Below are 14,576 nucleotides of genomic sequence, written 5' to 3' on the forward strand. Positions count from 1 at the left end.
GCTGATGAGGGAGGGGAACTTGATTGGGGGAGGGGGGAATGGGAGGCAGTGGTGGGGAGGAGGCAGAAATCTTTAATAAATAAATAATAAAAAATCAAGGAGGAAAGGGGGAAGGAAGAAAAGAGGGTACCCCTTCCTTGGGAGACACCTGACCTGGGAAAGTAGTAGTAAACGCCACGTGCTTTCATTTCCATGTGGAAACTAAGAAGTTCCCTCGTGTAAGTTGGGAGTAGAAGAATGGTTGGAGGGTCTGGGGCATGCATAGACAACTGCTTGTCGGGTCATGGAACACGGAGATGTCACACTGAGCCCAGAGATATGTGCAGCCACTGTGAATAGACACAAAACACATATATGACATATGTCCACATTATTATATATCTCTATACACATAAATTGCATTTTAAAAATAAACAAATAAGCCAAATCTGTAGTTTCCACTCCCTCCTCTGCAGGATTGCTGCCATGAGCCCCCTTCCAAGTTCCTTTTAATGGCAGGAAAGAATTTCTCATCTTTTTTTACCACGTTCACCACAGACTCCTCTTCCGTACTGCTACCCTGGGAACCTGGAGCCAGGCTTTGCAGAGTTCCATGTATGAAGGGGGGTGGCATTTTAACCTTGCAACGTCTGTGAGCTTTCGACAGAGGACACATTCTGATCCAAATGCACTCGCTAGTTAGTGTTTCAGGTCGGGTGAGAGAAAGGTGAGAGATGCAGATGGGGAAGGCCAAGGCAGGGCAAGATGCCACCCCAACTTATTCTTCCCAGACACCTCCTTCTGATCTCAACTCTTATATGCAAATGATTTCCAGACTCTAATTTCTAAGCATATCCAATTGCAGGGAGAAAATAAATGTTGAAAATAAAACTCTGGTCACTCTCAACTTAATTGTTTGATTATTGGGGGAACTGGGATGTTGCCCAATGGTTGGCCACTTATCTAGCAAGTGCAAGGTCTGCGTTCAGTCCCAGGCACCCCCCAAAATAATCAGATTAATTTTGGTTCTTTAATACTTTCCCAGTAATACCGCCATTGACTAAAGCCATGGTATTCAAGCTAGGAACTGACTGCTTCAGAATAGATATTTCCAGGCTTTTTGCCATCTTCCACTGCCATTTTCTCCAAATGTGATTGAAATTTGCGCTTTTACAATTGTGGAGATGTTTTTGATGCAGTAGGATTGGAGCGAGTAGAAAACGGAAGGGGATTGAAAATGAACTACAGAGGCCACTACATCTACAGGTCATCGGTCAACCTAGGGTCTGAAAACAAGGTACCCACCGTTCTCACTCCCATGCTAATTAATACACATAAAACACTCCTGTGGTGGAAGCTTGGCCGCAGAGCCCAATGCCACCACTGACATGTCACCACTGCCTCTTGTTCATGGTGAAGCTCAATAAAGGAGGGCATTCTTCAGATATCAAGGGTGCAGCCAGGGCCAGTGGTCCTGATGCTGGGCACATGTAACACTCTCTCAGTTCATTATCTGCCTTCATCAAATCCCAACCCTGATGAAAGCACCCCAATGGGGGAGCAAGTACACACTGCCCAGAGGCTGTTGCTACTCCCATAGTCCTTCCTCATCCATCCTGGTTTACCTGTTTCACTTAACCAACCTCTCCTTGGAGGGGAACTGAAATGCTTTGTCTCCTTCACGGTAAGGAGTGTGCTCACTCTTTTCGCCTTACTCATTGGTCTTCTCAGAATTTTGTTAACTTTCTGGCCAAAGTCCACTACAGCTGCTTTGTCTCCTTCTGTGTGGATTGATTGTCATTCCTCCAGTTTAGCAATACTCTATAGCTTTCTGGAACCTAATGGGACAAGCCAGAAGGCTCCAAAAGAAGGATATTCCATGTACCTTATAACATGCCTTCAAATTCCCAATACCCCTTGGATCCAGGCACACAGAGGGCTGGACACAGAATAGCCGCCAGGCACATAACACGCTGTATATAAATAAACAAGGTACTCAGGAATTACTGAAAGTATCCATGGAGTAGGCTTCAGCTTAGAATCCTTGGAGCAGGATTCATGCTTGGAACCCATGGAGTAGGCTTCAGCTTGGAACCCATGGGGTGGGCTTCATGCTTGGAAGCCATGGAGTAGGCTTCAGCTTGGAACCCATGGGGTAGGCTTCAGCTTGGAACCCATGGAGTAGGCTTCAGCTTGGAACATCCATTCACATTTCACTCAGAACTGAGCCCTTTCCAAGTCACACAGGGCAAGGGAAAGTTCCTGTGATAGTCTTCTGTTCACCAAACCATTTTTTGGTTTCTCCAGAAATATACATGTCTACTATCTTACAGATATTATTCTAGCACCAGGATACATTTATTCTGTCTATCTTCTAATGAGGAAGAGACAGTGAGGATTTAAGATAAATATGCAGTCATACAGATAATTTATAAAAAGCCTTAAAAGCAGGATTAGTAGATAGCAATGATATAGAACAAAAGTGAACAAAACTCCTGATGTGGGTGTTGTTTTGTATTGTCTCTGACCACTTCTGCCCAGCATGGATTTGATGAGTGTATACAAAGGGAGAATAGAGAAGCCCTCCTTCAGTGTCTACCACTGAACGTGCTGTTGGAAAACAATGAAGGGCAGACTCACTGTCAAAGATCTAAAGACAGAATATTCCAAGAAGATTGAGGCATAGGTGCAAAGGTACCAGGGGTCCCTACAGCATTAGAGATATAACAAGAAGGTTAGAGTACCCGGAAGTAAATTGATAAGAGCTGAGGTGATAGATGTTGTTGCAGAAGCAGCCTTGGGGTGGGGGTTATAGGTACCAACCAAACACAGCAGAGTGTGGGCTTTGAGTCAGACGGGAATCCTGTCTGGTTATGAGCCCTGTAGTAACATGATCTTTTGGGGCCTTCAAAAGAACACCTTGGTCCGTGGCCAGCATGAAAGCAGTCAGAGCAACAAGGAGTGTCCCTAGGAATCTCAACAAAGGGGATGGTGATATATGCTGGAGTGAGAGATAGTGAACGAGCTGAGCTGGGTTGGGAGTCTTGCTTGAACCCAGGACTTGTCTGGCAAACCAGATGAGACATCATGGACAAAGATGAGGCCATGGCTACTTTCTGATTCCTGGCTCTATAATGAGTATTGATTGCATGGCCATCTATTAAGGTGAGAGAAGAATTTTAAAAAGAAGTGGTCTTTATTTTAGAAAAGATCATTTGAAGCATCCTATTGGACAGCTGAGGGCCATTACCATATGGCAGCGGATTTATGAACTTGGGCTCCAGGAACAGTTACACTGGCATGCTTACTGTATTTGCCCCATAGAGTAGAATGAGCTACTGAGGAAGGAACACAGAGAGACATGGGAGCTGAGGCTGAGACCTGGGTCACCATGATGTTTAGATACCCAGCAGAAAAGGGAGGCTCCAAAGGAGACCAGCGAAAAGGTCAGTGAGACAGGAAAAGGGAAAAAACCCACAAAGAAAGGTCTGTGCTGGAGCCAAGTGAAGAAAGAATTTCCAGGGAGGCGCGCTCTTTTCTGATGCACTCCACGCTGCGAATATTAAAATCGGCCAACGGATTTAGAAAACGGAGCTCATTGGTGCCCTGAGTGAGTAAAATTTCCATAGTGTTGGAAGAAAATCCTGTCTGTACACCCCACAGGGTTCATGAAGGGAGGGGAGAAGAGACAGCAAGAAAACAAAATGCCCCTGAGAAAGTTCAGTAAAGGCAGAAAAATGAGGACAAAATTGGAGAATTATGGAAACTGAGAGATTAACTTGTACATTAGGAAAAAAATATACCATGATCTTAACTACCCATTCTACCCAATGCTAGAAGACAGGGGCTATGGAGAATCTAAGAAAGTCAGACTCAGAAACAGAGAGCAAGGTTGCCTGACAACACAAGAAAAGAGAAGCAGAGAGGGGCCAACTCCCAGGGCTGTTATACCTCGTTAGTGACATGCTTAGTGTTATCAGTGATGCCATATTCTACGCTTCAAGTTCTGGGTATGTTTACCACAATTAAACAAAAAGAGACCGTAAATATTCATTATTTTTTCTAAACCAAAATTAAAGGCATTAAAATGTTGCAGGCGGAGACTGGAGAAATATCTCAGTTGGTAGGAATATCTGCTGTGCAAGCATGATGTCCCGAGTTCAAATCCCAGCACCCACATAAAGAGCTGGGCATGATGACCAGTATTGATAAGTACCTGGCCTTAGGCTGAAGATACAAACAGATCCCAAGATCCCACCAGTCGGCAAGCCTAGCTAAAAGGATGAGCTTCTAGTACAGTGTCAAGGCAAGAAGGCAGTCAGTGACAAAGGAAGCCACCCACCCAGCACCCTGCTCTAGCCTCCTCAAGTGTGCCCAGATATGCACACCAGCACACTCGCATGCACATGCTACATATCATGTGGCACATGCAAAATATTCCAAGTCCATTGAGAAGTCAGAGTTCAACTAATAAGAATAGCAATATTGCGAGGAGGAGGAGGCACAGATGCCACCAGGTATAGTGTAGTATTGGTTGCAGTCCCTTGCAACCACTGCACTTGGGAAATAGATGCAACAGGATGCAGGAGTGCATGGTCTTCCTCAACTACAAGTAAATAAGTAGATGTAATAAAAATAACAAAGATGTTGTATCTGGTACATGCTTGGTATTGGACAATTATATACACACACGCATGCATGCATGCATTCATGTGTGTGTTGTGTGTGTGTGTGCTTATTCTCCCCGTCTTAAACTGAAAATTACCTTTAAAAGATATTAATGTCACTACCACCTCTAAAGCACACATAGGCTAAATATTTTGTCCCAAGAATTGAGGGGATCATGAAAACCTGAATGTAGGCTTACTTAATAAAAAAAAAAAAAAAAAAAAAAAAAAAAAAAAAAAAAAAAAAAAAAAAAAAAAAAAAAAAAAAAAAAAAAAAAAAAACTCTCTCTACACACATCACTCTAAATTTCTAGCCTAGAAGTCTCACCGTCAAGTGACCTGGTGAGACAGAATGCCTGTCTGCAAGGCCCAGTCCCATTCATCTGGTCTTTAGGGATTTTAGTGACATTGCTATAGGAAGAGTTTCTTTTCATATGTGAAACTACTTTCACATTTCTTAGTGAACGTGAAACTTACAATTGAATACCACTTTGATTTGATTTCTTTAATCGTGCCATAGATACTGATGAAAATATGTTGATTATAAAAAAGTTAGAACTACCATTATAAAAAGAAGGGACAGTATCATCTAGGGTGCCCCAAGCTGGAGTTTTCTTCCACAATGGCTGTTCTTTATACATGTGATTTCTTAGGCTATTATCTTTGTTTTTAAACACAGTTTTAGTCGTGTAGTGGATATTTATACAGTAAAGGTTTCATTTAGCAATTAAATTCCATATCTTTGAACACTCGTCATAAACATTGTTTAAACTAGATCTTCTAGGAGCCGGGAAGACGGCTCAGTGGATAAAATGTTTGCCATGCAAGTATGCAGAGCTGAGCTTTGGTCCCCAGCATCCACAGAAAAGCCAAGTGCCCATGTCATGTGTCTGTCACACCAGCACTGGGAAGGCAAAGACAGAAGGCTCGCATGGGCTCACTGGCCAGCGAATCTAGCTCAATCAGTCAGCTTCAAGTTCAGTGAGAGACTCTCTCAAAAACCTAAGGTGGAAAATCATTGAGTAAGACATCCAACATCAACTTTGGGCCCCACAGGCATGTGCGTGCACACCTACCAACACACAGACACACAAGCACACATACATACATACATACATACATACATACATACATACACACACAATCTACAGAAACACACATCTGAAAAATAAGGCGGGATCATTCCATTTCCTAGTAGCACCCCCTCTGAAAACATTAAGCTGAGTTTAAAACTAAAGCACCAATAGCACTTAGCCCTAGTGGCTGTCAGTTTGGAAGAATGTAGGCCAGATTGTGAGGAGTCCCCATTCAGTGCTCTTAACATCTACCTTCGTCTTCACCACACTGTGAAAACGCTCTGCAGGGCATCTGCGTGGCAGGCGTAAATGACCATTGGGACCATCGGGACATCAATGCCACAAACTTATGGAGTCTGTCTAAACCCTAGGAATGACTAGTATGCTAACCACACATCTGCCTAACAGAGACACCCCCGGCCCAACAATTGTGTGGGAGTGGAGCTTAGGAGACTACTAAAGATCGCCTGTGACTGTAACATTTGAATAAGGGTCATTGTTAAACCTTATAACAGAGATGACCCTTCCTACTTGCCCTTCCCACTCATGAATTTCATATAATACAGCAGATTTTCATGGAGTTAATGTCCACACACTTTGGTTGGGCAACTTCCTGAGTTGGTGAGTGGCACCGGCTCTCTGGCATTGTGGGTTCTGACCTTCCTGGAAGCCTACCAAAGAACCTTTGTTCTGAGAACACAGCCCCAGTGAAGGGGCCACAGGATAAGAAGTAATTGCATGGCAAAAAAAAAATATGAAGACCTAGCCTGTCCTGGCTGTGATGAATGCAGGTTTTTCCCAAATGAGCTGCCAGCCCCGCCTGCCTGCCTTTGAATTTGTGTTTCCCATCAATGTGCTTTCAGAGGAGCTCCGGCAAGGTCTCCCTGTGAGTCCCATTTCCTGGTATGTTACCACCAGCAAGACTGCTTCTGTACCGCTGCCAATTCATAAAGCAGGGTCATAGGTCACTGTACCAGCCCCATGAGTTATGCTGCGTCCACACACACTATAAGTAGATCAGAACCACCAAAGTGAATCCCTGCTCATGTTCCACTGAAGAATGCTCCTCATGTCTGTCCCTCTTCTCCTTTGCAATGGTTGAGAAGCGCTGGGTCTGAGAAATAGCTGACTTTGTACCTGGACTGTGGATACACGGAAAAAACTGTATCTTCCTGACTGCTTTGTGGCTCGTCCAGGCTTCCACTTTTTTTTATTTAAAAATACTTTTCCATGCATTTGATAATAAGGAAGATAACCCCTGGCCCTGGGTAGAACCAAAATGCAAAGAAATATATAGATTAAATTTGGGGGGGTAGCAGACATTCTCACTAGCCCCAAGCCTAGTTTTACATGGTCTACAGCCCCCAGGACTGACATTTACTCTGCCCGGTAAGGTATCTGAGAGAAAGAACCACTGTCAGGGGAATGGAGGATTTATAGCAGCGGTTACTGAAACAACTGGCCCTCAGCCTGTCCAAACATTTTCCCAGATTTACAACATGAAATTACCTTACTGGAATGAGCCTCCAGGAGGCTCAGACTACTAATTGACAAGCTGTTCTTCTCCCTGTTAAAGCTGACCTGAGTCTCTCCTTCTGGGTCCCAAAACATGTGAAGCCAGACCAAGTTTTCCCACCCCTAAGGGAAATTACCTACTTATTATCATCACATCATTCCAACAGTATAAAAAAAGAACAAACCCATAACCCTACTTGCATGGAGCAAGACAAAACTTACACGCCTGCTGGCTCATTATGGTCTCCCAACACTGTAGGGTAAACTCCCTTTTATACTAAACATTATCCTCATATGTGACGTTAATCACACTGGCAGAAGTTCAAGTGCACTCTGTAGAATATCCACGACAGGATGGGAGCTGCAGGGTGAGCCAGCCAACCCAGCCCTTCTGTCGCCGGTGAGGACAGGGGACTCTTATCAATAGCAGCAGCCTTTGCTGAGTGGGCACAGCTCCGTGTCTGCTGGAGCTCAGCACCATGGATGTCCATCAGCCCAGGTTCCCCAGGAATACAGCATGATCCTTTCCATTATTTCATAGCTGTTAATTCACTTCCTTTATGGCTTGTGATGGAAATACTGTTAGCACCCTATCGATAAAACAAGAATTAAGATGACTGATTTTCAAGAAACAAGACTAATAAACTACATGATCTTATCTGAAGTGCTTATATGATATTGCATAGCACAATAATATGGATTTATAATGCATAGTGAGTAATAATAGTTAACAGATATAAATTTGTGCTTTGATATATAATATTTGGAAAGTTGAGACAAGGTTATCCTAATCTAAGCCATTACACAATGTGTATAGATCACTCCCCATAAATAGGTACAATTGTGATGTAATGGCCAAATTACTTTTAGGCTTTCATGGGGGGAACTGTTATTGTGTACATGATGAGGACTGTATTAAAAGGCCAGCAAACTGTGATTTTTATTAAGGGCCTGTGAGGTCTTTCTGTCCTTGCCACTGGCCCAGGCTTCACTGTGACTGCTGAGTATGTTCACTGAAGCAGTACTTGAAGAGCGACTGAAACCTGCAGTTGACTGGGCCCAGAACAGCAGCCGGTCCCCTTGAAATTACAAGCTGAACCGCCTGAAATGAAACCTGTCATGCCCGGCAAAGCTGTTGACGGCCTGTCACATCTGGGGGTTCTCGGGGGACTGAACCAGGCTGACAGACAGACAGGCTCTGAAACTCGAGCAACTGGGAAAATGTCCTGAGTCTTCCCTCCCTGGAAGCGCCAGGAATGCTGGAGGTGGAGGTTTGTCTTCCCCGACGGCCCCGTGTGACATGGAAGGTGTGTTCTAGGTGGTCTTTTAAGAAAGAGAGTGAGGTACGTGGGCATAACTAGATTTGTCTTTTGTTTTTGAGGTAATTCTCACTCTGCAGCCCAGGTTGGTCTTGATTGAACCCATGATCCCCCTGCCTCTCAGCCTTCTAAGTGCTGGGGCTCCCAATGCCATCACCATAGCAAGTGACATATGCTGAAATAAAGTGAGGAATATTTTCATAGTTAAAGAATATATCACTCATACTTTTTAGACAGAAAAGACTTCCAGTCTATTTTCTTTAGAGATTGCCTTGATTCCATCAAGCCTGGAGACCATTAGGCTATGGTCCGTCTGCATGGTTGCTGGAATATGGCCTTAGCTCCTCTTTCAGAGTGGCTCCTAGCTGTAAGGAGCCAGTAATGCTGTGTAAGACTCTACTTCCTTACAGAAATCAGACCTTCCATTTCTACAGAGTGGATGAAAATAACACCCGATTCCTCCTCAGGAAACTAACATTTTCCTTTTATTTAAGATTTCAGGAGCCTGCTGTATAGAGTATAATCTTGTAATATTCCCTGCTGATAAACCTAGGTTCATTTATCAGTTAATATAGGATATTTTATTTTAGAAATTATGATCCCAAGAGGCACATTTTGTTCATTATCTCACCACTACAATCGTTCTTTTAGAAGCTCAAACTGCTCTTCCGATGACATTTTTGAAATTAAAAGTGTTGAAGTCTATGAAATTTCAGTTCCTCTGTGTAGAAACATAAATGACAGTCTCCTTAAAATGCAGTGATCAAAGAGTTGACTAACTCCTCTCTGGTCCTTTCTACTCAACATCTAAAACGTGAGATAAATGCTGAGAGTGATCATAAAGGAAGTATGTGCAGACACACACACACACAAGCAATATGTACATAGCCTTCATAATACGCATCCTACATATTAGTGTTTTGCACTAGCTTAGATCTGTACCATTCATGCTGTCTTTAAGATAGCATGGTGGAGATGCACCAGATTGGTGACCTTCTAAGTCTTCTAGCTAATAGCTTTGCAAAGAGAAATAGAAAGAATGAGGGAGGAAAGAGAAGAGTAGGCTGAAATCCAAACCAGAAGAAATGTAGGGTTTCATGAGACAGGGATCCCCCTCCAACAAATGTCTCCATGAGACTGTCTGTACATATCTCTGAAGCTGGCAGGCATTTTGTTGCAATTGTCACACAATGGAGAAATTCAACAGAAAGCAATTTCTGTCCCTGAAATCCAGAAACAAATATCAAGTAATGGACAGAAAATAGTTAGATTTTACTTTATACGGCTCTTAGACTTGTGATTACTAACTTCACATGCACATCTTTTCATGCCGTTACCATGCCAGGTTTTGTAGCTCAACATTTCCTTTAGCATCTTTCTTTCTTCTACACTACAGCTTTTTTGTAGGTGTACAAGGAATTCTCTACTTAAGAAACACAACATACAATGATCCAAGGTCACTGGTGAAATACATTTGGATAATTAGACCAAGCAGGAGTCACTCTTGCCAGAACCATGGAGAGGTGGTAGTTCAGTAGCCCTGTGTCTTTCTTTCCAACTAAGGTTCTTTTTACCCTGGGTGGTTAGCTGATGGTGTTTCAGGAAGAGAGAGAGAGCGAGAGGAAGAGAGAGAGAGAGAGAGAGAGAGAGAGAGAGAGAGAGAGAGAGAGAGAGAAGAGGGAGAGAGAGAGAGAGAGAGAGAGAGAGAGAGAGAGAGAGAGAGGGAGAGAGAGAGAGAGAGAGGAAGAGGGAGAGAGAGGGGGGAAGAGGGAGAGAGCAAATTCTGTGCAAAGGAAGGTTTAGCAAGCATGATTCCTTCTCCCCATAGATAATGGGTTTTCTTTCAAAGACCTATTAAGTGGGAAGGTAGAGACTATGAAAGCAGGGAGGAGCTTCAATAACAGAACAACTTCTCAATGTGGCGGCAAAGCGACCAGACCTCCCAGGCAATCAGCCAGGCACTGCAGCCATCTAACCCCTTCTCTTAGCAGGTTCTTTGCTATGAAGCACTGGTTACCAACCACAAAGGCATCAAGCTGTTTCTCCCTAGAACCCATAAACCATAATGAGTCATCTGGCAGGAGCGGCAAGGCCTCCAACTATGTGCTCACACTACAGGGAATTCCACCTCCCTGACTGTCGAGGAGTGTTTTTAAGTCGCCCTTCCTTCCACTAGAGAAATACGAATGCTAACACTCAGTGCTGTTGCGGGGAGGGGAGTGAGACTTGCTGGGGCACAATGCTTCAAGGGGTGCCGCATCATGACCATGAGCGCTTGGCTGTTTCCACTTACAGACAGACACGGCTTCACTTAGCAACTCTCTGCCTTCAGAGTCTGGATATATTCAACCCTTCCCTTACTCATAAATACGGGAAGAAAAGAACTCAGCTAAAATCAGAAGGGCTGGAGAGAGGGCGCAGCAGTTGAGAGGACTTGCAGCTCATGCAGCACACTCAATCTGGTCCCTAACACGCATGTCAGATGGTTCACAACTGCCTGTAACTCCAACACTGGGGACTCCATCTATCTCCCTCTTCTGGCTTCTGTGAGAACTGTACACACATGCAGTCAAACAGAAAAATATAGTAAAGCTTTTTTTTTAAAGTTAGAAAATAATATGGCAATATCCAATTTATAAGAAGTATATAATGTCCTGAACAACCTAGAATACATGCAAGATGCATGAAATAATAAAAAGATAAAAAAAACTTTAATTTGAATTTTGACACTATCAGACCACCCACACACCAGATCATACACAGTCCTGGGTATCACATGCCCCCAGAACCATGATTCTCTGCTCAGTTTTAAGCTAGCACCCCCACTTGTTTCAGGAACCACATGACTGAGAGAAGGAAAACTGTTGAACCACAGAGACGAGACACTGAAACAGCAGACATGTAGTGCTGGGCTACGGCTTGGTAGCAGAAAGATTGCCTGGCATATGTGAGGCCCTGGGTTTAATTCTAACACCACAAAATACTAAAAATAAGTAAGAAATGTTTAGGGGGTCAGGTTTCGGCTTAGTGCTAGAACATTATTTTGGTTAGCATACAGAAAACCCTGGGTTTGATCATCATCTTCTCTGGCTGTGTATGTGTGTGTGTGTGTGTGTGTGGTGTGTGTGTGTGAGACATGAACTTTACATGTGAACAGTATGGGGTCATTCAGACATTTCCCAGTACCCACTACCCCCCTGGCAGTCAATGGGAAAGAAGTTCACAGGATCATTACAAAAGAAGATAATGGAGCCTCACCGGAACTAAAATGGAAATAATGTTGAGATAAATGATCTTGGACAACTACTTTACACTCACTTCAAAACACAAAATGGTGTGTGTATTAAGAGAGTTTTAGATAGTTGGATGGATAATTAGATGGATGATTGGATGGATGGGTGGATGGATGGATGGATGGATGGATGGATGGATGAATGGATGGACAAGACAGACAGATAGAGATATATGGCACAAGAAATAGTAAGCCCAAATATCTATTGCATTTCCATATGTGAGAATTAACATGTTTTTATTTACATTAGTGAATAATCCGCACTTAACTAAAAAAAATTGCTTCTATGTGAATGTTTACTTCATTCTTTGATGTGTGTAAACAAGTTGGGTGTCATCATGGAACCCAGCCAATGTGATAGAGAGATGTAGGGAAGGTTCTGGCATTCAACTGAAGCGGTGAACACAAAGTTACAGTCTCTGCAGAGACTGTGGTTCTCTGTCAGTAAGAGAACCACAGTCAAATCACACACAGTCAAATCCACACATCTGGAACAACATCTGGCACATGCAGCATGTTCCATGTTTAACACAGCCCAGGGTCTCACAAGAACACTCTGTCTGTCTGTACACGTGGGCATACCTCCTTTAGCCAGGGTACCAGGTGGTTAGTATAAAACCAACCCTGTAGATTTACTCTCCTGGGAATTTGGTCAGAGGTTCTGTCTTCCTCCTGAGTGTGTATACATCCCTCTGTGACAGACATTTGTATAGTATCCTGGAGCCAGGTCCTGCCTGAAGTCCCCCCTCACACCTCAAAGCTTCAGTTGCCTCTGACTCTGTTTGACTTTAGCCAAAGATCTTTGCATGAACTAGAGGGATTTGAGACCAGGTCTTGACTGTCTCTCTTTCATCACATAAGTGATCTTGGGCAATAAACTTACTCTCCAAACCTAGCAAAATTGATGTGTGGGTTGATAGAGGTGTGTGTGTGTGTATGTGTGATATGTATATATAATATATATGTGTGTATGTATATATGTATGTGTGTATGTATATATTATGTGTATGTATATATGTATGTGTGTATGTATATGTATACATGGCACAAGGCATAGTGCATAGTGTGCCCAAACCTTGTGACACTGAAGATCACCTGCAGTTTGTCCCCGACCTTGCTTCCCAGCCTTTCATCACTAATGGCCTTTCCTCCACCCATAGCCTCAGCCAAGTTCACATTCAGACATAAGATTCAGTGTTCATTTTTCTCTTGTTTTCACTTATGCTTTCTCCTTCTGGTTCATCCCTCCTCCCCAAGAAAATTCCCGCATTGAAGCTCTAATACAGCCTACAATGGCCAATCACATCTTAGCCTTCTCTGCAAGCCCAGGCAAGTCCCTCTGAGGCATGTCCCTCTCTAACTAGAATTCCCCCTTGGTGTTTGTCAGTGTGTCCTGATTTTGATTATACGGTTATTTGCCATATAACAATGTCACCAGCAGTGCTGAGCATCAGATGACACCAAGGCCACAAGATTATAACAGGAGTGAGAAATTCCGCTCTCCTTAGAAACATGACTGACAGACAGCATGGCATCAGAGCACACACTGCTCGCTGTTTTCACTGACATTGATGTAAAGGCCTAGTGTGTGGGGGCCACTTGTATAAAAGTATAGCATATGGAACATCACACTCGGTAATGTGATGGACCACTGTGCTACTGGTTCATGTATGTAGACCTTTATCAATATTTGAGGATATTCAGTCCCATGAAAATGTTAGCTGAGGGTGTGGGTAATCCTGTCTCAATAATCAAAAGTCATTAAAAAAAAACCCTAAGGACACAGCTTAGTGGTAGAATACTTCTCAGTATGTGTGAGGCCCTAGGGTCAATCCCCACTAAAAGATATATGATAACATAAGAAGCTGTATACAGACATTAGGTGACCTAGCTTTGTCCGCACACTCTAGAATGCTTGCAACAGTGATGGAGGTGCCTAGTGGTGTAGTCTATTATGAAGCTGCTGTTAAGTAATGGATCACAGTATTTGAATATTTATTCCTCTCCATACATTTTTAACGGAAGAGGCCATGTTAGCTAACATTGTGCCTGGGTGACTGGGAGTGGGAGAGAGAGGAAGGGGAGAAAGGACAGGGTGTGGGTGCTGAATGAGCTCAAGGAACATGATATGCTTGGAAGAAGATATCTTTATGAAACCCATCATTCTTCCCAGTAAGTGTGTGCCAGCATATTTTAAAACCTTTCGGTGTATGTGGGGATTTACATCACTACTCACCGTTCGGCAGGGCTTCCACTGAAGAAGGGACAGACTGAACCATGCCATTTCTCTGTTGTCCCTTATGTATCTCACCCCTCGTCTTTCTATAAAGTCTCAAAGTCTTTGAACCCATGAGAATTGAAGTTGTGGGCTTATGTTTGGCTTGGTTTGGTTCTTTTTTGTACTGGGTATCAAACCTAGGTCCTCACTCATGCTAGGCAATTGTTCTACCACAAATCTACACCACAGTATGTAGCTGAATTTTTTTTTTACTCTTTTCTCTTTGGGAGGGTCTGCCATCCAGTTCCCAAATAAGTACATGGAGACTTATTCTTGCTTAAGACTGCCTGACCTTAGCTTGGCTTGTTTCTAGCCATCTTTTCTTCACTTAAACTATCCCATCTACTTTTGCATCTGGGCTTTTACCGTTCTGTACTCCATGTCTTTCTTTACTTCTTACTCCATTGCTGGCTGGGAGTCTTGCTGGCCCCTGGCATCCTCTTCTCCTTC

At 43.3% G+C, this 14,576-nt stretch overlaps 1 protein-coding gene across 9 annotated transcripts in view; it reads left to right on the top strand.

Annotated features, from left to right (window-relative positions):
* Positions 1-14,576, top strand: part of Trpm3 (transient receptor potential cation channel subfamily M member 3) — a 281,511-nt gene that overhangs the window by 110,050 nt on the left and 156,885 nt on the right. The window lies entirely within an intron of this gene.

This window comes from Alexandromys fortis, unplaced genomic scaffold (genome assembly GCF_014885135.2).
Source record: "Alexandromys fortis isolate MF-2015 unplaced genomic scaffold, M_Fortis_MF-2015_v1.1 scaffold_10, whole genome shotgun sequence".
Taxonomy (NCBI): Eukaryota; Metazoa; Chordata; class Mammalia; order Rodentia; family Cricetidae; genus Alexandromys; species Alexandromys fortis.